Raw genomic sequence first — 24,505 nt, 5'->3', positions numbered from 1 at the left:
CCATTTTTCCATATCCTACTCTTTGCAGATCCTCGGTGGTTCAATGGTAGAATTCTCGCCTGGCACGTGGGACATCCGGGTTCGATTTCCGGCCGATGAATGTTTTGGTCGTCATTAAAGCATAACGATATTGTGTTTACGAAAATTATGTAAAATGATAATTGTTAAATTGATAAATCCTTCTAAAAATATTATTTGAGATAATAATTCAAAGAAATGTTTGGTTTGATTATCAAATATTCAGGTGAAATAGCATTTTTCCATATTCTTCTCTTTGCAGAGCCTCGGTGGTTCAATGGTAGAATTCTCGCCTGCCACGTGGGACATCCGGGTTTGATTTCCGGCCGATGAATGTTTTGGACGTCATTTAATGCATAACGATATTGTGTTTACGAAAATTATGTAAAATGATAATTGTTAAATTGATAAATCCTTCTAAAAATATTATCTGAGATAATAATTCAAAGAAATCTTTGGTTTGATTATCAAATATTCAGGTGAAATACCATTTTTCCATATTCTTCTCTTTGCAGAGCCTCGGTGGTTCAATGGTAGAATTCTCGCCTGCCACGTGGGACATCCGGGTTCGATTCCCGGCCGATGCATTTTTTGGTCGTCATTAATGCATAACGATATTGTGTTTACGAAAATTATGTAAAATGATAATTGTTAAATTGATAAATCCTTCAAAAAATATTATTTGAGATAGTAATTCAAAGAAATGTTTGGTTTGATTATCAAATATTCAGGTGAAATACCATTTTTCCATATTCTACTGTTTGCAGAGCCTCGGTGGTTCAATGGTAGAATTCTCGCCTGCCATTCGGGAGATCCGGGTTCGATTCCCGGCCGATGCATGTTTTGGTCGTCATTTAATGCATAACGATATTGTGTTTACGAAAATTATGTAAAATGATAATTGTTAAATTGATAAATCCTTCTAAAAATATTATTTTAGATAATAATTCAAAGAAATGATTGGTTTGATTATCAAATATTCAGGTGAAATACCATTTTTCCATATCCTACTCTTTGCAGATCCTCGGTGGTTCAATGGTAGAATTCTCGCCTGGCACGTGGGACATCCGGGTTCGATTTCCGGCCGATGAATGTTTTGGTCGTCATTAAAGCATAACGATATTGTGTTTACGAAAATTATGTAAAATGATAATTGTTAAATTGATAAATCCTTCTAAAAATATTATTTGAGATAATAATTCAAAGAAATGTTTGGTTTGATTATCAAATATTCACGTGAAATACCATTTTTTCCATATTGTATTCTTTGCAGAGCCTCGGTGGTTCAATGGTAGAATTCTTGCCTGCCACGCGGGAGATCCGGTTTCGATTCCCGGCCGATGCATGTTTTTGTCGTCAATTAATGCATAACGATATTGTGTTTACGAAAATTATGTAAAATGATAATTGTTAAATTGATAAATCCTTCAAAAAATATTATTTGAGATAGTAATTCAAAGAAATGTTTGGTTTGATTATCAAATATTCAGGTGAAATATAATTTTTCCATATTCTACTGTTTGCAGAGCCTCGGTGGTTCAATGGTAGAATTCTCGCCTGCCATTCGGGAGATCCGGTTTCGATTCCCGGCCTATGCATTTTTTGGTCGTCATTAAAGCATAACGATATTGTGTTTACGAAAATTATGTAAAATGATAATTGTTAAATTGATAAATCCTTCTAAAAATATTATTTGAGATAATAATTCAAAAAAATGTTTGGTTTGATTATCAAATATTCACGTGAAATACCATTTTTTCCATATTGTATTCTTTGCAGAGCCTCGGTGGTTCAATGGTAGAATTCTCGCCTGCCACGCGGGAGATCCGGGTTCGATTCCCGGCCGATGCATGTTTTTGTCGTCAATTAATGCTTAACGATATTGTGTTTACGAAAATTATGTAAAATGATAATTGTTAAATTGATAAATCCTTCTAAAAATATTATTTTAGATAATAATTCAAAGAAATGATTGGTTTGATCATCAAATATTCAGGTGAAATACCATTTTTCCATATCCTACTCTTTGCAGATCCTCGGTGGTTCAATGGTAGAATTCTCGCCTGCCACGTGGGACATCCGGGTTCGATTCCCGGCCGATGCATATTTTGGTCGTCATTAATGCATAACGATATTGTGTTTACGAAAATTATGTAAAATGATAATTGTTAAATTGATAAATCCTTCTAAAAATATTATTTTAGATAATAATTCAAAGAAATGATTGGTTTGATTATCAAATATTCAGGTGAAATACCATTTTTCCATATCCTACTCTTTGTAGATCCTCGGTGGTTCAATGGTAGAATTCTCGCCTGCCACGTGGGACATCCGGTTTCGATTCCCGGCCGATGCATTTTTTGGTCGTCATTAATGCATAACGATATTGTGTTTACGAAAATTATGTAAAATGATAATTGTTAAATTGATAAATCCTTCAAAAAATATTATTTGAGATAGTAATTCAAAGAAATGTTTGGTTTGATTATCAAATATTCAGGAGAAATACCATTTTTCCATATTCTACCGTTTGCAGAGCCTCGGTGGTTCAATGGTAGAATTCTCGCCTGCTATTCGGGAGGTCCGGGTTCGATTCCCGGCCGATGCATGTTTTGGTCGTCATTTAATGCATAACGATATTGTGTTTATGAAAATTATGTAAAATGATAATTGTTAAATTGATAAATCCTTCTAAAAATATTATTTGAGATAATAATTCAAAGAAATGTTTGGTTTGATTATCAAATATTCACGTGAAATACCATTTTTTCCATATTGTATTCTTTGCAGAGCCTCGGTGGTTCAATGGTAGAATTCTCGCCTGCCACGCGGGAGATCCGGGTTCGATTCCCGGCCGATGCATGTTTTTGTCGTCAATTAATGCATAACGATATTGTGTTTACGAAAATTATGTAAAATGATAATTGTTAATTTGATAAATCCTTCTAAAAATATTATTTTAGATAATAATTCAAAGAAATGATTGGTTTGATTATCAAATATTCAGGTGAAATACCATTTTTCCATATCCTACTCTTTGCAGATCCTCGGTGGTTCAATGGTAGAATTCTCGCCTGGCACGTGGGACATCCGGGTTCGATTTCCGGCCGATGAATGTTTTGGTCGTCATTTAATGCATAACGATATTGTGTTTACGAAAATTATGTAAAATGATAATTGTTAAATTGATAAATCCTTCTAAAAATATTATTTGAGATAATAATTCAAAGAAATGTTTGGTTTGATTATCAAATATTCACGTGAAATACCATTTTTTCCATATTGTATTCTTTGCAGAGCCTCGGTGGTTCAATGGTAGAATTCTCGCCTGCCACGCGCGAGATCCGGGTTCGATTCCCGGCCGATGCATGTTTTTGTCGTCAATTAATGCTTAACGATATTGTGTTTACGAAAATTATGTAAAATGATAATTGTTAAATTGATAAATCCTTCTAAAAATATTATTTTAGATAATAATTCAAAGAAATGATTGGTTTGATTATCAAATATTCAGGTGAAATACCATTTTTCCATATCCTACTCCTTGCAGATCCTCGGTGGTTCAATGGTAGAATTCTCGCCTGCCACGTGGGACATCCGGGTTCGATTCCCGGCCGATGAATGTTTTGGTCGTCATTTAATGCATAACGATATTGTGTTTACGAAAATTATGTAAAATGATAATTGTTAAATTGATAAATTCTTCTAAAAATATTATCTGAGATAATAATTCAAAGAAATGTTTGGTTTGATTATCAAATATTCAGGTGAAATACCATTTTTCCATATTCTACTCTTTGCAGAGCCTCTGTGGTTCAATAGTAGAATTCTCGCCTGCCACACGGGAGATCCGGGTTCGATTCCCGGCCGATGTATGTTTTGGTCGTCATTTAATGCATAACGATATTGTGTTTACGAAAATTATGTAAAATGATAATTGTTAAATTGATAAATCCTTCTAAAAATATTATTTGAGATAATAATTTAAAGAAATGTTTGGTTTGATTATCAAATATTCAGGTGAAATACCATTTTTCCATATTCTACTCTTTGCAGAGCCTCTGTGGTTCAATAGTAGAATTCTCGCCTGCCACGCGGGAGATGAGGGTTCGATGCCCGGCGATGCATGTTTTGGTCGTCATTTAATGAATAACGATATTGTGTTTACGAAAATTATGTAAAATGATAATTTTTTAATTGATAAATCCTTCTAAAAATATTATTTGAGATAATAATTCAAAGAAATGATTGGTTTGATTATCAAATATTCAGGTGAAATACCATTTTTCCATATTCTACTCTTTGCAGATCCTCGGTGGTTCAATGGTAGAATTCTCGCCTGGCACGTGGGACATCCGGGTTCGATTTCCGGCGGATGAATGTTTTGGTCGTCATTTAATGCATAACGATATTGTGTTTACGAAAATTATGTAAAATGATAATTGTTAAATTGATAAATCCTTCTAAAAATATTATTTGAGATAATAATTCAAAGAAATGTTTGGTTTGATTATCAAATATTCACGTGAAATACCATTTTTTCCATATTGTATTCTTTGCAGAGCCTCGGTGGTTCAATGGTAGAATTCTCGCCTGCCACGCGGGAGATCCGGGTTCGATTCCCGGCCGATGCATGTTTTTGTCGTCAATTAATGCTTAACGATATTGTGTTTACGAAAATTATGTAAAATGATAATTGTTAAATTGATAAATCCTTCTAAAAATATTATTTTAGATAATAATTCAAAGAAATGATTGGTTTGATTATCAAATATTCAGGTGAAATACCATTTTTCCATATCCTACTCTTTGCAGATCCTCGGTGGTTCAATGGTAGAATTCTCGCCTGCCACGTGGGACATCCGGGTTCGATTCCCGGCCGATGAATGTTTTGGTCGTCATTTAATGCATAACGATATTGTGTTTACGAAAATTATGTAAAATGATAATTGTTAAATTGATAAATTCTTCTAAAAATATTATCTGAGATAATAATTCATAGAAATGTTTGGTTTGATTATCAAATATTCAGGTGAAATACCATTTTTCCATATTCTACTCTTTGCAGAGCCTCTGTGGTTCAATAGTAGAATTCTCGCCTGCCACACGGGAGATCCGGGTTCGATTCCCGGCCGATGTATGTTTTGGTCGTCATTTAATGCATAACGATATTGTGTTTACGAAAATTATGTAAAATGATAATTGTTAAATTGATAAATCCTTCTAAAAATATTATTTGAGATAATAATTTAAAGAAATGTTTGGTTTGATTATCAAATATTCAGGTGAAATACCATTTTTCCATATTCTACTCTTTGCAGAGCCTCTGTGGTTCAATAGTAGAATTCTCGCCTGCCACGCGGGAGATGAGGGTTCGATGCCCGGCGATGCATGTTTTGGTCGTCATTTAATGAATAACGATATTGTGTTTACGAAAATTATGTAAAATGATAATTGTTTAATTGATAAATCCTTCTAAAAATATTATTTGAGATAATAATTCAAAGAAATGATTGGTTTGATTATCAAATATTCAGGTGAAATACCATTTTTCCATATTCTACCCTTTGCAGAGCCTCGGTGGTTCAATGGTAGAATTCTCGCCTGCCACGTGGGACATCCGGGTTCGATTCCCGGCCGATGAATGTTTTGGTCGTCATTTAATGCATAACGATATTGTGTTTACGAAAATTATGTAAAATGATAATTGTTAAATTGATAAATCCTTCTAAAAATATTATTTGAGATAATAATTCAAAGAAATGTTTGGTTTGATTATCAAATATTCAGGTGAAATACCATTTTTTCCATATTGTACTCTTTGCAGAGCCTCGGTGGTTCAATGGTAGAATTCTCGCCTGCCACGCGGGAGATCCGGTTTCGATTCCCGGCCGATGCATTTTTTGGTCGTCATTAATGTTTAACGATATTATGTTTACGAAAATTATGTAAAATGATAATTGTTAAATTGATAAATCCTTCTAAAAATATTATTTGAGATAATAATTCAAAGAAATGTTTGGTTTGATTATCAAATATTCACGTGAAATACCATTTTTTCCATATTGTATTCTTTGCAGAGCCTCGGTGGTTTAATGGTAGAATTCTCGCCTGCAACGTGGGAGATCCGGGTTCGATTCCCGGCCGATGCATGTTTTGGTCGTCATTTCATGCATAACGATATTGTGTTTACGAAAATTATGTAAAATAATAATTGTTAAATTGATAAATCCTTCTAAAAATATTATTTGAGATAATAATTCAAAGAAATGATTGGTTTGATTATAAAATATTCAGGTGAAATACCATTTTTCCATATTCTACTCTTTGCAGAGCCTCGGTGGTTCAATGGTAGAATTCTCGCCTGCCACGTGGGACATCCGGGTTCGATTCCCGGCCGATGAATGTTTTGGTCGTCATTTAATGCATAACGATATTGTGTTTACGAAAATTATGTAAAATGACAATTGTTAAATTGGTAAATTCTTCTAAAAATATTATCTGAGATAATAATTCAAAGAAATATTTGGTTTGATTATCAAATATTCAGGTGAAATACCATTTTTCCATATTCTACTCTTTGCAGAGCCTCTGTGGTTCAATAGTAGAATTCTCGCCTGCCACGCGGGAGATCCGGTTTCGATTCCCGGCCTATGCATTTTTTGGTCGTCATTAATGCATAACGATATTGTGTTTACGAAAATTATGTAAAATAATAATTGTTAAATTGATAAATCCTTCTAAAAATATTATTTGAGATAATAATTCAAAGAAATGTTTGGTTTGATTATCAAATATTCAGGTGAAATACCATTTTTTCCATATTGTACTCTTTGCAGAGCCTCGGTGGTTCAATGCTAGAATTCTCGCCTGACACGCGGGAGATCCGGTTTCGATTCCCGGCCGATGCATTTTTTAGTCGTCATTAATGTTTAACGATATTATGTTTACGAAAATTACGTAAAATGATAATTGTTAAATTCATAAATCCTTTTAAAAATATTATTTGAGATAATAATTCAAAGAAATGTTTGGTTTGATTATCAAATATTCACGTGAAATACCATTTTTTCCATATTGTATTCTTTGGCCTCAGTGGTTTAATGGTAGAATTCTCGCCTGCAACGTGGGAGATCCGGGTTCGATTCCCGGCCGATGAATGTTTTGGTCGTCATTTAATGCATAACGATATTGCGTTTACGAAAATTATGTAAAATAATAATTGTTAAATTGATAAATCCTTCTAAAAATATTATCTGAGATAATAATTCAAAGAAATGTTTGGTTTGATTATCAAATATTCAGGTGAAATACCATTTTTTCCATATTGTACTCTTTGCAGAGACTCGGTGGTTCAATGGTAGAATTCTCGCCTGCCACGCGGGAGATCCGGTTTCGATTCCCGGCCGATGCATTTTTTTGTCGTCATTAATGCATAACGATATTGTGTTTACGAAAATTATGTAAACTGATAATTGTTAAATTCATAAATCTTTTTAAAAATATTATTCGAGATAAGAATTCAAAGAAATGTTTGGTTTGATTATCAAATATTCAGGTGAAATACCATTTTTCCATATTCTACTCTTTGCAGAGCCTCAATGGTTCAATAGTAGAATTCTCGCCTGCCACACGGGAGATCCGGGTTAGATTCCCGGCCGATGCATGTTTTGGTCGTCATTTTTATGCATAACGATATTGTGTTTTCGAAAATTATGTAAAATGATAATTGTTAAATTGATAAATCCTTCTAAAAATATTATCTGAGATAATAATTCAAAGAAATGTTTGGTTTGATTATCAAATATGCAGGTGAAATACCATTTTTCCATATTCTACTCTTTGCAGAGCCTCTGTGGTTCAATGGTAGAATTCTCGCCTGCCACACGGGAGATCCGGGTTCGATTCCCGGCCGATGCATGTTTTGGTCGTTATTTAATGCATAACGATATTGTGTTTACGAAAATTATGTAAAATGATAATTGTTAAATTGATAAATCCTTCTAAAAATATTATTTGAGATAATAATTCAAAGAAATGTTTGGTTTGATTATCAAATATTCACGTGAAATACCATTTTTTCCATATTGTATTCTTTGCAGAGCCTCGGTGGTTCAATGGTAGAATTCTCGCCTGCCACGCGGGAGATCCGGGTTCGATTCCCGGCCGATGCATGTTTTTGTCGTCAATTAATGCTTAACGATATTGTGTTTACGAAAATTATGTAAAATGATAATTGTTAAATTGATAAATCCTTCTAAAAATATTATTTTAGATAATAATTCAAAGAAATGATTGGTTTGATTATCAAATATTCAGGTGAAATACCATTTTTCCATATCCTACTCCTTGCAGATCCTCGGTGGTTCAATGGTAGAATTCTCGCCTGCCACGTGGGACATCCGGGTTCGATTCCCGGCCGATGAATGTTTTGGTCGTCATTTAATGCATAACGATATTGTGTTTACGAAAATTATGTAAAATGATAATTGTTAAATTGATAAATTCTTCTAAAAATATTATCTGAGATAATAATTCAAAGAAATGTTTGGTTTGATTATCAAATATTCAGGTGAAATACCATTTTTCCATATTCTACTCTTTGCAGAGCCTCTGTGGTTCAATAGTAGAATTCTCGCCTGCCACACGGGAGATCCGGGTTCGATTCCCGGCCGATGTATGTTTTGGTCGTCATTTAATGCATAACGATATTGTGTTTACGAAAATTATGTAAAATGATAATTGTTAAATTGATAAATCCTTCTAAAAATATTATATGAGATAATAATTTAAAGAAATGTTTGGTTTGATTATCAAATATTCAGGTGAAATACCATTTTTCCATATTATACTCTTTGCAGAGCCTCTGTGGTTCAATAGTAGAATTCTCGCCTGCCACGCGGGAGATGAGGGTTCGATGCCCGGCGATGCATGTTTTGGTCGTCATTTAATGAATAACGATATTGTGTTTACGAAAATTATGTAAAATGATAATTTTTTAATTGATAAATCCTTCTAAAAATATTATTTGAGATAATAATTCAAAGAAATGATTGGTTTGATTATCAAATATTCAGGTGAAATACCATTTTTCCATATTCTACTCTTTGCAGATCCTCGGTGGTTCAATGGTAGAATTCTCGCCTGGCACGTGGGACATCCGGGTTCGATTTCCGGCGGATGAATGTTTTGGTCGTCATTTAATGCATAACGATATTGTGTTTACGAAAATTATGTAAAATGATAATTGTTAAATTGATAAATCCTTCTAAAAATATTATTTGAGATAATAATTCAAAGAAATGTTTGGTTTGATTATCAAATATTCACGTGAAATACCATTTTTTCCATATTGTATTCTTTGCAGAGCCTCGGTGGTTCAATGGTAGAATTCTCGCCTGCCACGCGGGAGATCCGGGTTCGATTCCCGGCCGATGCATGTTTTTGTCGTCAATTAATGCTTAACGATATTGTGTTTACGAAAATTATGTAAAATGATAATTGTTAAATTGATAAATCCTTCTAAAAATATTATTTTAGATAATAATTCAAAGAAATGATTGGTTTGATTATCAAATATTCAGGTGAAATACCATTTTTCCATATCCTACTCTTTGCAGATCCTCGGTGGTTCAATGGTAGAATTCTCGCCTGCCACGTGGGACATCCGGGTTCGATTCCCGGCCGATGAATGTTTTGGTCGTCATTTAATGCATAACGATATTGTGTTTACGAAAATTATGTAAAATGATAATTGTTAAATTGATAAATTCTTCTAAAAATATTATCTGAGATAATAATTCAAAGAAATGTTTGGTTTGATTATCAAATATTCAGGTGAAATACCATTTTTCCATATTCTACTCTTTGCAGAGCCTCTGTGGTTCAATAGTAGAATTCTCGCCTGCCACACGGGAGATCCGGGTTCGATTCCCGGCCGATGTATGTTTTGGTCGTCATTTAATGCATAACGATATTGTGTTTACGAAAATTATGTAAAATGATAATTGTTAAATTGATAAATCCTTCTAAAAATATTATTTGAGATAATAATTTAAAGAAATGTTTGGTTTGATTATCAAATATTCAGGTGAAATACCATTTTTCCATATTCTACTCTTTGCAGAGCCTCTGTGGTTCAATAGTAGAATTCTCGCCTGCCACGCGGGAGATGAGGGTTCGATGCCCGGCGATGCATGTTTTGGTCGTCATTTAATGAATAACGATATTGTGTTTACGAAAATTATGTAAAATGATAATTGTTTAATTGATAAATCCTTCTAAAAATATTATTTGAGATAATAATTCAAAGAAATGATTGGTTTGATTATCAAATATTCAGGTGAAATACCATTTTTCCATATTCTACCCTTTGCAGAGCCTCGGTGGTTCAATGGTAGAATTCTCGCCTGCCACGTGGGACATCCGGGTTCGATTCCCGGCCGATGAATGTTTTGGTCGTCATTTAATGCATAACGATATTGTGTTTACGAAAATTATGTAAAATGATAATTGTTAAATTGATAAATCCTTCTAAAAATATTATTTGAGATAATAATTCAAAGAAATGTTTGGTTTGATTATCAAATATTCAGGTGAAATACCATTTTTTCCATATTGTACTCTTTGCAGAGCCTCGGTGGTTCAATGGTAGAATTCTCGCCTGCCACGCGGGAGATCCGGTTTCGATTCCCGGCCGATAAATTTTTTGGTCGTCATTAATGTTTAACGATATTATGTTTACGAAAATTATGTAAAATGATAATTGTTAAATTGATAAATCCTTCTAAAAATATTATTTGAGATAATAATTCAAAGAAATGTTTGGTTTGATTATCAAATATTCACGTGAAATACCATTTTTTCCATATTGTATTCTTTGCAGAGCCTCGGTGGTTTAATGGTAGAATTCTCGCCTGCAACGTGGGAGATCCGGGTTCGATTCCCGGCCGATGCATGTTTTGGTCGTCATTTCATGCATAACGATATTGTGTTTACGAAAATTATGTAAAATAATAATTGTTAAATTGATAAATCCTTCTAAAAATATTATTTGAGATAATAATTCAAAGAAATGATTGGTTTGATTATAAAATATTCAGGTGAAATACCATTTTTCCATATTCTACTCTTTGCAGAGCCTCTGTGGTTCAATAGTAGAATTCTCGCCTGCCACGCGGGAGATCCGGTTTCGATTCCCGGCCTATGCATTTTTTGGTCGTCATTAATGCATAACGATATTGTGTTTACGAAAATTATGTAAAATAATAATTGTTAAATTGATAAATCCTTCTAAAAATATTATTTGAGATAATAATTCAAAGAAATGTTTGGTTTGATTATCAAATATTCAGGTGAAATACCATTTTTTCCATATTGTACTCTTTGCAGAGCCTCGGTGGTTCAATGCTAGAATTCTCGCCTGACACGCGGGAGATCCGGTTTCGATTCCCGGCCGATGCATTTTTTGGTCGTCATTAATGTTTAACGATATTATGTTTACGAAAATTACGTAAAATGATAATTGTTAAATTCATAAATCCTTTTAAAAATATTATTTGAGATAATAATTCAAAGAAATGTTTGGTTTGATTATCAAATATTCACGTGAAATACCATTTTTTCCATATTGTATTCTTTGGCCTCAGTGGTTTAATGGTAGAATTCTCGCCTGCAACGTGGGAGATCCGGGTTCGATTCCCGGCCGATGAATGTTTTGGTCGTCATTTAATGCATAACGATATTGCGTTTACGAAAATTATGTAAAATAATAATTGTTAAATTGATAAATCCTTCTAAAAATATTATCTGAGATAATAATTCAAAGAAATGTTTGGTTTGATTATCAAATATTCAGGTGAAATACCATTTTTTTCATATTGTACTCTTTGCAGAGACTCGGTGGTTCAATGGTAGAATTCTCGCCTGCCACGCGGGAGATCCGGTTTCGATTCCCGGCCGATGCATTTTTTTGTCGTCATTAATGCATAACGATATTGTGTTTACGAAAATTATGTAAACTGATAATTGTTAAATTCATAAATCTTTTTAAAAATATTATTCGAGATAAGAATTCAAAGAAATGTTTGGTTTGATTATCAAATATTCAGGTGAAATACCATTTTTCCATATTCTACTCTTTGCAGAGCCTCAATGGTTCAATAGTAGAATTCTCGCCTGCCACACGGGAGATCCGGGTTAGATTCCCGGCCGATGCATGTTTTGGTCGTCATTTTTATGCATAACGATATTGTGTTTTCGAAAATTATGTAAAATGATAATTGTTAAATTGATAAATCCTTCTAAAAATATTATCTGAGATAATAATTCAAAGAAATGTTTGGTTTGATTATCAAATATGCAGGTGAAATACCATTTTTCCATATTCTACTCTTTGCAGAGCCTCTGTGGTTCAATGGTAGAATTCTCGCCTGCCACACGGGAGATCCGGGTTCGATTCCCGGCCGATGCATGTTTTGGTCGTTATTTAATGCATAACGATATTGTGTTTACGAAAATTATGTAAAATGATAATTGTTAAATTGATAAATCCTTCTAAAAATATTATTTGAGATAATAATTCAAAGAAATGTTTGGTTTGATTATCAAATATTCACGTGAAATACCATTTTTTCCATATTGTATTCTTTGCAGAGCCTCGGTGGTTTAATGGTAGAATTCTCGCCTGCAACGTGGGAGATCCGGGTTCGATTCCCGGCCGATGCTTGTTTTGGTCGTCATTTAATGCATAACGATATTGTGTTTACGAAAATTATGTAAAATAATAATTGTTAAATTGATAAATCCTTCTAAAAATATTATCTGAGATAATAATTCAAAGAAATGTTTGGTTTGCTTATCAAATATTCAGGTGAAATACCATTTTTTCCATATTGAACTCTTTGCAGAGCCTCGGTGGTTTAATGGTAGAATTCTCGCCTGCCACACGGGAGATCCGGGTTCGATTCCCGGCCGATGCATGTTTTGGTCGTCATTTAATGCATAACGATATTGTGTTTACGAAAATTATGTAAAATGATAATTGTTAAATTGATAAATCCTTCTAAAAATATTATCTGAGATAATAATTCAAAGAAATGTTTGGTTTGATTATCAAATATTCAGGTGAAATACCATTTTTTCCATATTGTACTCTTTGCAGAGCCTCGGTGGTTCAATGGTAGAATTCTCGCCTGCCACGCGGGAGATCCGGTTTCGATTCCCGACCTATGCATTTTTTGGTCGACATTAATGCATAACGATATTGTGTTTACGAAAATTATGTAAAATGATAATTGTTAAATTCATAAATCCTTTTAAAAATATTATTTGAGATAATAATTCAAAGAAATGTTTGGTTTGATTATCAAATATTCAGGTGAAATACCATTTTTTCCATATTGTACTCTTTGCAGAGCCTCGGTGGTTCAATGGTAGAATTCTCGCCTGCCACGCGGGAGATCCGGTTTCGATTCCCGGCCGATGCATTTTTTGGTCGTCATTTAATGCATAACGATATTGTGTTTACGAAAATTATGTAAAATGATAATTGTTAAATTGATAAATCCTTCTAAAAATATTATCTGAGATAATAATTCAAAGAAATGTTTGGTTTGATTATCAAATATTCAGGTGAAATACCATTTTTTCCATATTATACTCTTTGCAGAGCCTCGGTGGTTCAATGGTAGAATTCTCGCCTGCCACGCGGGAGATCCGGTTTCGATTCCCGACCTATGCATTTTTTGGTCGACATTAATGCATAACGATATTGTGTTTACGAAAATTATGTAAAATGATAATTGTTAAATTCATAAATCCTTTTAAAAATATTATTTGAGATAATAATTCAAAGAAATGTTTGGTTTGATTATCAAATATTCAGGTGAAATACCATTTTTTCCATATTGTACTCTTTGCAGAGCCTCGGTGGTTCAATGGTAGAATTCTCGCCTGCCACGCGGGAGATCCGGTTTCGATTCCCGGCCGATGCATTTTTTGGTCGTCATTTAATGCATAACGATATTGTGTTTACGAAAATTATGTAAAATGATAATTGTTAAATTGATAAATCCTTCTAAAAATATTATCTGAGATAATAATTCAAAGAAATGTTTGGTTTGATTATCAAATATTCAGGTGAAATACCATTTTTTCCATATTGTACTCTTTGCAGAGCCTCGGTGGTTCAATGGTAGAATTCTCGCCTGCCACGCGGGAGATCCGGTTTCGATTCCCGACCTATGCATTTTTTGGTCGACATTAATGCATAACGATATTGTGTTTACGAAAATTATGTAAAATGATAATTGTTAAATTCATAAATCCTTTTAAAAATATTATTTGAGATAATAATTCAAAGAAATGTTTGGTTTGATTATCAAATATTCAGGTGAAATACCATTTTTTCCATATTGTACTCTTTGCAGAGCCTCGGTGGTTCAATGGTAGAATTCTCGCCTGCCACGCGGGAGATCCGGTTTCGATTCCCGGCCGATGCATTTTTTGGTCGTCATTAATGTTTAACGATATTATGTTTACGAAAATTATGTAAACTGATAATTGTTAAATTGATAAATCCTTCTAAAAATATTATTTGAGATAATAATTCAAAGAAATGTTTGGTTTGATTATCAAATATTCAGGTGAAATACCATTTTTTCCATATTGTACTCTTTGCAGAGCCTCGGTGGTTTAATGGTAGAATTCTCGCCTGCCACACGGGAGATCCGGGTTCGATTCCCGGCCGATGCATATTTTGGTCGTCATTTAATGCATAACGATATTGTGTTTACGAAAATTATGTAAAATGATAATTGTTAAATTGATAAATCCTTCTAAAAATATTATCTGAGATAATAATTCAAAGAAATGTTTGGTTTGATTATCAAATATTCAGGTGAAATACCATTTTTTCCATATTGTACTCTTTGCAGAGCCTCGGTGGTTCAATGGTAGAATTCTCGCCTGCCACGCGGGAGATCCGGTTTCGATTCCCGACCTATGCATTTTTTGGTCGACATTAATGCATAACGATATTGTGTTTACGAAAATTATGTAAAATGATAATTGTTAAATTCATAAATCCTTTTAAAAATATTATTTGAGATAATAATTCAAAGAAATGTTTGGTTTGATTATCAAATATTCAGGTGAAATACCATTTTTTCCATATTGTACTCTTTGCAGAGCCTCGGTGGTTCAATGGTAGAATTCTCGCCTGCCACGCGGGAGATCCGGTTTCGATTCCCGGCCGATGCATTTTTTGGTCGTCATTAATGTTTAACGATATTATGTTTACGAAAATTATGTAAACTGATAATTGTTAAATTGATAAATCCTTCTAAAAATATTATTTGAGATAATAATTCAAAGAAATGTTTGGTTTGATTATCAAATATTCACGTGAAATACCATTTTTTCCATATTGTACTCTTTGCAGAGCCTCGGTGGTTTAATGGTAGAATTCTCGCCTGCCACACGGGAGATCCGGGTTCGATTCCCGGCCGATGCATTTTTTGGTCGTCATTAATGCACAACGATATTGTGTTTACGAAAATTACGTAAAATGATAATTGTTAAATTGATAAATCCTTCTAAAAATATTATTTGAGATAATAATTCAAAGAAATGTTTGGTTTGATTATCAAATATTCACGTGAAATACCATTTTTTCCATATTGTATTCTTTGCAGAGCCTCGGTGGTTTAATGGTAGAATTCTCACCTGCAGCGTGGGAGATCCGGGTTCGATTCCCGGCCGATGCATGTTTTGGTCGTCATTTAATGCATAACGATATTGTGTTTACGAAAATTATGTAAAATGATAATTGTTAAATTGATAAATCCTTCTAAAAATATTATCTGAGATAATAATTCAAAGAAATGTTTGGTTTGATTATCAAATATGCAGGTGAAATACCATTTTTCCATATTCTACTCTTTGCAGAGCCTCTGTGGTTCAATAGTAGAATTCTCGCCTGCCACACGGGAGATCCGGGTTCGATTCCCGGCCGATGCATGTTTTGGTCGTCATTTAATGCATAACGATATTGTGTTTACGAAAATTATGTAAAATGATAATTGTTAAATTGATAAATCCTTCTAAAAATATTATTTGAGATAATAATTCAAAGAAATGTTTGGTTTGATTATCAAATATTCACGTGAAATACCATTTTTTCCATATTGTATTCTTTGCAGAGCCTCGGTGGTTTAATGGTAGAATTCTCGCCTGCAACGTGGGAGATCCGGGTTCGATTCCCGGCCGATGCATGTTTTGGTCGTCATTTAATGCATAACGATATTGTGTTTACGAAAATTATGTAAAATAATAATTGTTAAATTGATAAATCCTTCTAAAAATATTATCTGAGATAATAATTCAAAGAAATGTTTGGTTTGCTTATCAAATATTCAGGTGAAATACCATTTTTTCCATATTGTACTCTTTGCAGAGCCTCGGTGGTTTAATGGTAGAATTCTCGCCTGCCACACGGGAGATCCGGGTTCGATTCCCGGCCGATGCATGTTTTGGTCGTCATTTAATGCATAACGATATTGTGTTTACGAAAATTATGTAAAATGATAATTGTTAAATTGATAAATCCTTCTAAAAATATTATCTGAGATAATAATTCAAAGAAATGTTTGGTTTGATTATCAAATATTCAGGTGAAATACCATTTTTTCCATATTGTACTCTATGCAGAGCCTCGGTGGTTCAATGGTAGAATTCTCGCCTGCCACGCGGGAGATCCGGTTTCGATTCCCGACCTATGCATTTTTTGGTCGACATTAATGCATAACGATATTGTGTTTACGAAAATTATGTAAAATGATAATTGTTAAATTCATAAATCCTTTTAAAAATATTATTTGAGATAATAATTCAAAGAAATGTTTGGTTTGATTATCAAATATTCAGGTGAAATACCATTTTTTCCATATTGTACTCTTTGCAGAGCCTCGGTGGTTCAATGGTAGAATTCTCGCCTGCCACGCGGGAGATCCGGTTTCGATTCCCGGCCGATGCATTTTTTGGTCGTCATTAATGTTTAACGATATTATGTTTACGAAAATTATGTAAAATGATAATTGTTAAATTGATAAATCCTTCTAAAAATATTATTTGAGATAATAATTAAAAGAAATGTTTGGTTTGATTATCAAATATTCACGTGAAATACCATTTTTCCATATTCTACTCTTTGCAGAGCCTCGGTGGTTCAATGGTAGAATTCTCGCCTGCCACGCGGGAGATCCGGTTTCGATACCCGGCCTATGCATTTTTTGGTCGTCATTAATGCATAACGATATTGTGTTTACGAAAATTATGTAAAATGATAATTGTTAAATTGATAAATCCTTTTAAAAATATTATTTGAGATAAGAATTCAAAGAAATGTATGGTTTGATTATCAAATATTCAGGTGAAATACCATTTTTCCATATTCTACTCTTTGCAGAGCCTCTGTGGTTCAATAGTAGAATTCTCGCCTGCCACGCGGGAGATGCGGGTTCGATTCCCGGCCGATGCATGTTTTGGTCGTCATTTAATGCATAACGATATTGTGTTTACGAAAATTATGTAAAATGATAATTGTTAAATTGATAAATCCTTCTAAAAATATTATTTGAGATAATAATTCAAAGAAATGATTGGTTTGATTATCAAATATTCACGTGAAATACCATTTTTTCCATATTGTATTCTTTGCAGAGCCTCGGTGGTTTAATGGTAGAATTCTCACCTGCAACGTGGGAGATCCGGGTTCGATTCCCGGCCGATGCATGTTTTGGTCGTCATTTAATGCATAACGATATTGTGTTTACGAAAATTATGTAAAATGATAATTGTTAAATTGATAAATCCTTCTAAAAATATTATTTGAGATAATAATTCAAAGAAATGTTTGGTTTGATTATCAAATATTCAGGTGAAATAACATTTTTCCATATTCTACTCTTTGCAGAGCCTCGGTGGTTCAATAGTAGAATTCTCGCCTGCCACGCGGGAGATCCGGGTTCGATTCCCGGCCCATGCATGTTTTGGTCGTCATTTAATGCATAACGATATTGTGTTTACGAAAATTATGTAAAATGATAATTGAAAAAATTGATAAATACTTCTAAAAATATTATCTGAGATAATAATTCAAAGAAATGTTTGGTTTGATTATCAAATATTCAGGTGAAATACCATTTTTCCATATTCTACTCTTTGCAGAGCCTCTGTGGTTCAATAGTAGAATTCTCGCCTGCCACGCGGGAGATGCGGGTTCGATTCCCGGCCGATGCATGTTTTGGTCGTCATTTAATGCTAAACGATATTGTGTTTACGAAAATTATGTAAAATGATAATTGTTAAATTGATAAATCCTTCTAAAAATATTATTTGAGATAATAATTCAAAGAAATGACTGGTTTGATTATCAAATATTCAGGTGAAATACCATTTTTCCATATTCTACTCTTTGCAGAGCCTCGGTGGTTCAATGGTAGAATTCTCGCCTGCCACGTGGGACATCCGGGTTCGATTCCCGGCCGATGAATGTTTTGGTCGTCATTTAATGCATAACGATATTGTGTTTACGAAAATTATGTAAAATGATAATTCTGAAATTGATAAATTCTTCTAAAAATATTATCTGAGATAATAATTCAAAGAAATGTTTGGTTTGATTATCAAATATTCAGGTGAAATACCATTTTTCCATATTCTACTCTTTGCAGAGCCTCTGTGGTTCAATGGTAGAATTCTCGCCTGCCACACGGGAGATCCGGGTTCGATTCCTGGCCGATGCATGTTTTGGTCGTCATTTTTATGCATAACGATATTGTGTTTTCGAAAATTATGTAAAATGATAATTGTTAAATTGATAAATCCTTCCAAAAATATTATCTGAGATAATAATTCAAAGAAATGTTTGGTTTGATTATCAAATATTCAGGTGAAATACAATTTTTTACATATTGTACTCTTTGCAGAGCCTCGGTGGTTCAATGGTAGAATTCTCGCCTGCCACGTGGGACATCCGGGTTCGATTCCCGGCCGATGAATGTTTTGGTCGTCATTTAATGCATAACGATATTGTGTTTACGAAAATTATGTAAAATGATAATTCTGAAATTGATAAATTCTTCTAAAAATATTATCTGAGATAATAATTCAAAGAAATGTTTGGTTTGATTATCAAATATTCAGGTGAAATACCATTTTTCCATATTCTACTCTTTGCAGAGCCTCTGTGGTTCAATGGTAGAATTCTCGCCTGCCACACGGGAGATCCGGGTTCGATTCCTGGCCGATGCATGTTTTGGTCGTCATTTTTATGCATAACGATATTGTGTTTTCGAAAATTATGTAAAATGATAATTGTTAAATTGATAAATCCTTCTAAAAATATTATCTGAGATAATAATTCAAAGAAATGTTTGGTTTGATTATCAAATATTCAGGTGAAATACAATTTTTTACATATTGTACTCTTTGCAGAGCCTCGGTGGTTCATTGGTAGAATTCTCGCCTGCCACGCGGGAGATCCGGTTTCGATTCCCGGCCTATGCATTTTTTGGTCGTCATTAATGTTTAACGATATTATGTTTACGAAAATTATGTAAAATGATAATTGTTAAATTCATAAATCCTTTTAAAAATATTATTTGAGATAATAATTCAAAGAAATGTTTGGTTTGATTATCAAATATTCAGGTGAAATACCATTTTTCCATATTCTACTCTTTGCAGAGCCTCTGTGGTTCAATAGTAGAAGTCTCGCCTGCCACGCGGGAGATGCGGGTTCGATTCCCGGCCGATGCATGTTTTGGTCGTCATTTAATGCATAACGATATTGTGTTTACGAAAATTACGTAAAATGATAATTGTTAAATTGATAAATCCTTCTAAAAATATTATTTGAGATAATAATTCAAAGAAATGACTGGTTTGATTATCAAATATTCAGGTGAAATACCATTTTTCCATATTCTACTCTTTGCAGAGCCTCGGTGGTTCAATGGTAGAATTCTCGCCTGCCACGTGGGACATCCGGGTTCGATTCCCGGCCGATGAATGTTTTGGTCGTCATTTAATGCATAACGATATTGTGTTTACGAAAATTATGTAAAATGATAATTCTGAAATTGATAAATTCTTCTAAAAATATTATCTGAGATAATAATTCAAAGAAATGTTTGGTTTGATTATCAAATATTCAGGTGAAATACCATTTTTCCATATTCTACTCTTTGCAGAGCCTCTGTGGTTCAATGGTAGAATTCTCGCCTGCCACACGGGAGATCCGGGTTCGATTCCTGGCCGATGCATGTTTTGGTCGTCATTTTTATGCATAACGATATTGTGTTTTCGAAAATTATGTAAAATGATAATTGTTAAATTGATAAATCCTTCTAAAAATATTATCTGAGATAATAATTCAAAGAAATGTTTGGTTTGATTATCAAATATTCAGGTGAAATACAATTTTTTACATATTGTACTCTTTGCAGAGCCTCGGTGGTTCAATGGTAGAATTCTCGCCTGCCACGTGGGACATCCGGGTTCGATTCCCGGCCGATGCATGTTTTGGTCGTCATTTAATGCATAACGATATTGTGTTTACAAAAATTATGTAAAATGATAATTGTTAAATTGATAAATCCTTCTAAAAATATTATTTGAGATAATAATTCAAAGAAATGTTTGGTTTGATTATCAAATATTCAGGTGAAATACCATTTTTCCATATTCTACTCTTTGCAGAGCCTCGGTGGTTCAATGCTAGAATTCTCGCCTACCACGTGGGACATCCGGGTTCGATTCCCGGCCGATGAATGTTTTGGTCGTCATTTAATGCATAACGATATTGTGTTTACGAAAATTATGTAAAATGATAATTCTTAAAATGATAAATTCTTCTAAAAATATTATCTGAGATAATAATTCAAAGAAATGTTTGGTTTGATTATCAAATACTAGCTGTTACCCGCGGCGTCGCTCGCGTGTAATAAGAACTTCCATCAAAATGATGCAAAGAATGGGTAGATTTTACTGATGACTAATATTTTTGTAGCACCCTTGAAGCGAAGGCACTCGGCGTTGCCCGTCAGCCCGTCGGGACATTTTTTATTACTTTTCACGCGGGCATTATTCCATAATGAAGGGATTTTAGTTTTTGGCCGCCATTTAAAAAGATGGCAGCAAATCGAACCCAAAAGACCATTCAGCCCGTCAATAGGTTAAAGGAAGCCCGTGTACTAAATATCTGTGAAATCGGTTGAAACACGCGAACTTAGTTGCATAGAGAAGAGTTTTTACATTTCTGGGCGCCATTTTTTAAGATGGCGTAGTATTGGAAAAATCTTTCTTAGTACGCGCCTACTACTTATGAGTAACGTTCCTGCAAATTTTCAGTCTTCTAGGGCAAGCGGTTTGGGCTGGGCGTTGATTATCAGTCAGTCTGTCAGCCAGTCAGTCAGTCAGTCAGTCAGGACTTTGATTTATATAGATATAGATTCAGGTGAAATATCATTTTTCCATATTCTACTCTTTGCAGAGCCTCTGTGGTTCAATGGTAGAATTCTCGCCTGCCACGCGGGAGATCCGGGTTCGATTCCCGGCCGATGCATGTTTTGGTCGTCATTTAATGCATAACGATATTGTGTTTTCGAAAATTATGTTAAATGATAATTGTTCAATTGATAAATCCTTCTAAAAATATTATCTGAGATAATAATTCAAAGAAATGTTTGGTTTGATTATCAAATATTCAGGTGAAATACCATTTTTCCATATTCTACTCTTTGCAGAGCCTCTGTGGTTCAATAGTAGAATTCTCGCCTGCCACGCGGGAGATGCGGGTTCGATTCCCGGCCGATGCATGTTTTGGTCGTCATTTAATGCATAACGATATTGTGTTTACGAAAATTACGTAAAATGATAATTGTTAAATTGATAAATTCTTCTAAAAATATTATTTGAGATAATAATTCAAAGAAATGATTGGTTTGATTATCAAATATTCAGGTGAAATACCATTTTTCCATATTCTACTCTTTGCAGAGCCTCGGTGGTTCAATGGTAGAATTCTCGCCTGCCACGTGGGACATCCGGGTTCGATTCCCGGCCAATGAATGTTTTGGTCGTCATTTAATGCATAACGATATTGTGTTTACGAAAATTATGTAAAATGATAATTGTTAAATTGATAAATTCTTCTAAAAATATTATCTGAGATAATAATTCAAAGAAATGTTTGGTTTGATTATCAAATATTCAGGTGAAATACCATTTTTCCATATTCTACTCTTTGCAGAGCCTCTGTGGTTCAACAGTAGAATTCTCGCCTGCCACACGGGAGATCCGGGTTCGATTCCCGGCCGATGCATGTTTTGGTCGTCATTTAATGCATAACGATATTGTGTTTACGAAAATTATGTAAAATGATAATTGTTAAATTGATAAATCCTTCTAAAAATATTATTTGAGATAATAATTCAAAGAAATGTTTGGTTTGATTATCAAATATTCACGTGAAATACCATTTTTTCCATATTGTATTCTTTGCAGAGCCTCGTTGGTTTAATGGTAGAATTCTCGCCTGCAACGTGGGAGATCCGGGTTCGATTCCCGGCCGATGCATGTTTTGGTCGTCATTTAATGCATAACGATATTGTGTTTACGAAAATTATGTAAAATGATAATTGTTAAATTGATAAATCCTTCTAAAAATATTATTTGAGATAATAATTCAAAGAAATGTTTGGTTTGATTATCAAATATTCAGGTGAAATACCATTTTTCCATATTCTACTCTTTGCAGAGCCTCGGTGGTTCAATGGTAGAATTCTCGCCTGCCACGTGGGACATCCGGGTTCGATTCCCGGCCGATGAATGTTTTGGTCGTCATTTAATGCATAACGATATTGTGTTTACGAAAGTTATGTAAAATGATAATTCTTAAATTGATAAATTCTTCTAAAAATATTATCTGAGATAATAATTCAAAGAAATGTTAGGTTTGATTATCAAATACTAGCTGTTACCCGCGGCGTCGCTCGCGTGTAATAAGAACTTCCATCAAAATGATGCAAAGAATGGGTAGATTTTACTGATGACTAATATTTTTGTAGCACCCTTGAAGCGAAGGCACTCGGCGTTGCCCGTCAGCCCGTCGGGACATTTTTTATTACTTTTCACGCGGGCATTATTCCATAATGAAGGGATTTTAGTTTTTGGCCGCCATTTAAAAAGATGGCAGCAAATCGAACCCAAAAGACCATTCAGCCCGTCAATAGGTTAAAGGAAGCCCGTGTACTAAATATCTGTGAAATCGGTTGAAACACGCGAACTTAGTTGCATAGAGAAGAGTTTTTACATTTCTGGGCGCCATTTTTTAAGATGGCGTTGTATTGGAAAAATCTTTCTTAGTACGCGCCTACTACTTATGAGTAACGTTCCTGCAAATTTTCAGCCTTCTAGGGCAAGCGGTTTGGTCTGGGCGTTGATTATCAATCAGTCAGTCAGTCAGTCAGGACTTTGATTTATATAGATATAGATTCAGGTGAAATATCATTTTTCCATATTCTACTCTTTGCAGAACCTCTGTGGTTCAATGGTAGAATTCTCGCCTGCCACGCGGGAGATCCGGGTTCGATTCCCGGCCGATGCATGTTTTGGTCGTCATTTAATGCATAACGATATTGTGTTTTCGAAAATTATGTAAAATGATAATTGTTAAATTGATAAATCCTTCTAAAAATATTATCTGAGATAATAATTCAAAGAAATGTTTGGTTTGATTACCAAATATTCAGGTGAAATACCATTTTTTCCATATTGTACTCTTTGCAGAGCCTCGGTGGTTCAATGGTAGAATTCTCGCCTGCCACGCGGGAGATCCGGTTTCGATTCCCGGCCTATGCATTTTTTGGTCGTCATTAATGCATAACGATATTGTGTTTACGAAAATTATGTAAAATGATAATTGTTAAATTCATAAATCCTTTTAAAAATATTATCTGAGATAATAATTCAAAGAAATGTTTGGTTTGATTATCAAATATTCAGGTGAAATACCATTTTTCCATATTCTACTCTTTGCAGAGCCTCTGTGGTTCAATAGTAGAATTCTCGCCTGCCACGCGGGAGATGCGGGTTCGATTCCCGGCCGATGCATGTTTTGGTCGTCATTTAATGCATAACGATATTGTGTTTACGAAAATTACGTAAAATGATAATTGTTAAATTGATAAATTCTTCTAAAAATATTATTTGAGATAATAATTCAAAGAAATGATTGGTTTGATTATCAAATATTCAGGTGAAATACCATTTTTCCATATTCTACTCTTTGCAGAGCCTCGGTGGTTCAATGGTAGAATTCTCGACTGCCACGTGGGACATCCGGGTTCGTTTCCCGGCCAATGAATGTTTTGGTCGTCATTTAATGCATAACGATATTGTGTTTACGAAAATTATGTAAAAT

At 34.0% G+C, this 24,505-nt stretch overlaps 21 non-coding genes across 21 annotated transcripts; all 21 read left to right on the top strand.

Moving 5' to 3' along the window:
* The first annotated feature begins 534 nt into the window (after positions 1 to 534).
* TRNAG-GCC (transfer RNA glycine (anticodon GCC)) lies at positions 535 to 605 on the top strand. The gene has a single exon. It is a non-coding gene; the product is annotated as a tRNA-Gly (tRNA).
* Positions 606 to 786: 181 nt separating this feature from the next.
* TRNAG-GCC (transfer RNA glycine (anticodon GCC)) lies at positions 787 to 857 on the top strand. The gene has a single exon. It is a non-coding gene; the product is annotated as a tRNA-Gly (tRNA).
* Positions 858 to 1,798: 941 nt separating this feature from the next.
* Positions 1,799 to 1,869, top strand: TRNAG-GCC (transfer RNA glycine (anticodon GCC)). The gene has a single exon. It is a non-coding gene; the product is annotated as a tRNA-Gly (tRNA).
* A 686-nt stretch (positions 1,870 to 2,555) lies between these two features.
* Positions 2,556 to 2,626, top strand: TRNAS-GCU (transfer RNA serine (anticodon GCU)). Its single transcript has one exon. It is a non-coding gene; the product is annotated as a tRNA-Ser (tRNA).
* Positions 2,627 to 2,809: 183 nt separating this feature from the next.
* On the top strand, positions 2,810 to 2,880 carry TRNAG-GCC (transfer RNA glycine (anticodon GCC)). The gene has a single exon. It is a non-coding gene; the product is annotated as a tRNA-Gly (tRNA).
* Positions 2,881 to 3,316: 436 nt separating this feature from the next.
* TRNAG-GCC (transfer RNA glycine (anticodon GCC)) lies at positions 3,317 to 3,387 on the top strand. Its single transcript has one exon. It is a non-coding gene; the product is annotated as a tRNA-Gly (tRNA).
* A 1,194-nt stretch (positions 3,388 to 4,581) lies between these two features.
* On the top strand, positions 4,582 to 4,652 carry TRNAG-GCC (transfer RNA glycine (anticodon GCC)). Its single transcript has one exon. It is a non-coding gene; the product is annotated as a tRNA-Gly (tRNA).
* A 1,194-nt stretch (positions 4,653 to 5,846) lies between these two features.
* On the top strand, positions 5,847 to 5,917 carry TRNAG-GCC (transfer RNA glycine (anticodon GCC)). Its single transcript has one exon. It is a non-coding gene; the product is annotated as a tRNA-Gly (tRNA).
* A 2,204-nt stretch (positions 5,918 to 8,121) lies between these two features.
* Positions 8,122 to 8,192, top strand: TRNAG-GCC (transfer RNA glycine (anticodon GCC)). The gene has a single exon. It is a non-coding gene; the product is annotated as a tRNA-Gly (tRNA).
* A 1,194-nt stretch (positions 8,193 to 9,386) lies between these two features.
* Positions 9,387 to 9,457, top strand: TRNAG-GCC (transfer RNA glycine (anticodon GCC)). The gene has a single exon. It is a non-coding gene; the product is annotated as a tRNA-Gly (tRNA).
* A 3,470-nt stretch (positions 9,458 to 12,927) lies between these two features.
* TRNAG-GCC (transfer RNA glycine (anticodon GCC)) lies at positions 12,928 to 12,998 on the top strand. Its single transcript has one exon. It is a non-coding gene; the product is annotated as a tRNA-Gly (tRNA).
* A 436-nt stretch (positions 12,999 to 13,434) lies between these two features.
* Positions 13,435 to 13,505, top strand: TRNAG-GCC (transfer RNA glycine (anticodon GCC)). Its single transcript has one exon. It is a non-coding gene; the product is annotated as a tRNA-Gly (tRNA).
* A 436-nt stretch (positions 13,506 to 13,941) lies between these two features.
* TRNAG-GCC (transfer RNA glycine (anticodon GCC)) lies at positions 13,942 to 14,012 on the top strand. The gene has a single exon. It is a non-coding gene; the product is annotated as a tRNA-Gly (tRNA).
* Positions 14,013 to 14,448: 436 nt separating this feature from the next.
* TRNAG-GCC (transfer RNA glycine (anticodon GCC)) lies at positions 14,449 to 14,519 on the top strand. The gene has a single exon. It is a non-coding gene; the product is annotated as a tRNA-Gly (tRNA).
* Positions 14,520 to 14,701: 182 nt separating this feature from the next.
* TRNAG-GCC (transfer RNA glycine (anticodon GCC)) lies at positions 14,702 to 14,772 on the top strand. Its single transcript has one exon. It is a non-coding gene; the product is annotated as a tRNA-Gly (tRNA).
* A 436-nt stretch (positions 14,773 to 15,208) lies between these two features.
* On the top strand, positions 15,209 to 15,279 carry TRNAG-GCC (transfer RNA glycine (anticodon GCC)). Its single transcript has one exon. It is a non-coding gene; the product is annotated as a tRNA-Gly (tRNA).
* Positions 15,280 to 15,461: 182 nt separating this feature from the next.
* On the top strand, positions 15,462 to 15,532 carry TRNAG-GCC (transfer RNA glycine (anticodon GCC)). The gene has a single exon. It is a non-coding gene; the product is annotated as a tRNA-Gly (tRNA).
* Positions 15,533 to 16,475: 943 nt separating this feature from the next.
* Positions 16,476 to 16,546, top strand: TRNAG-GCC (transfer RNA glycine (anticodon GCC)). Its single transcript has one exon. It is a non-coding gene; the product is annotated as a tRNA-Gly (tRNA).
* A 436-nt stretch (positions 16,547 to 16,982) lies between these two features.
* TRNAG-GCC (transfer RNA glycine (anticodon GCC)) lies at positions 16,983 to 17,053 on the top strand. The gene has a single exon. It is a non-coding gene; the product is annotated as a tRNA-Gly (tRNA).
* Positions 17,054 to 20,529: 3,476 nt separating this feature from the next.
* On the top strand, positions 20,530 to 20,600 carry TRNAG-GCC (transfer RNA glycine (anticodon GCC)). The gene has a single exon. It is a non-coding gene; the product is annotated as a tRNA-Gly (tRNA).
* Positions 20,601 to 21,575: 975 nt separating this feature from the next.
* TRNAG-GCC (transfer RNA glycine (anticodon GCC)) lies at positions 21,576 to 21,646 on the top strand. Its single transcript has one exon. It is a non-coding gene; the product is annotated as a tRNA-Gly (tRNA).
* Positions 21,647 to 24,505: the final 2,859 nt, after the last annotated feature.

Source organism: Phalangium opilio, unplaced genomic scaffold (genome assembly GCF_054372755.1).
Source record: "Phalangium opilio isolate 3A_F unplaced genomic scaffold, DU_Popi_V2 ptg000002l_1, whole genome shotgun sequence".
In the NCBI taxonomy this organism is placed as follows: domain Eukaryota; kingdom Metazoa; phylum Arthropoda; class Arachnida; order Opiliones; family Phalangiidae; genus Phalangium; species Phalangium opilio.
This window is presented reverse-complemented; position numbering and strand designations above follow the sequence as displayed.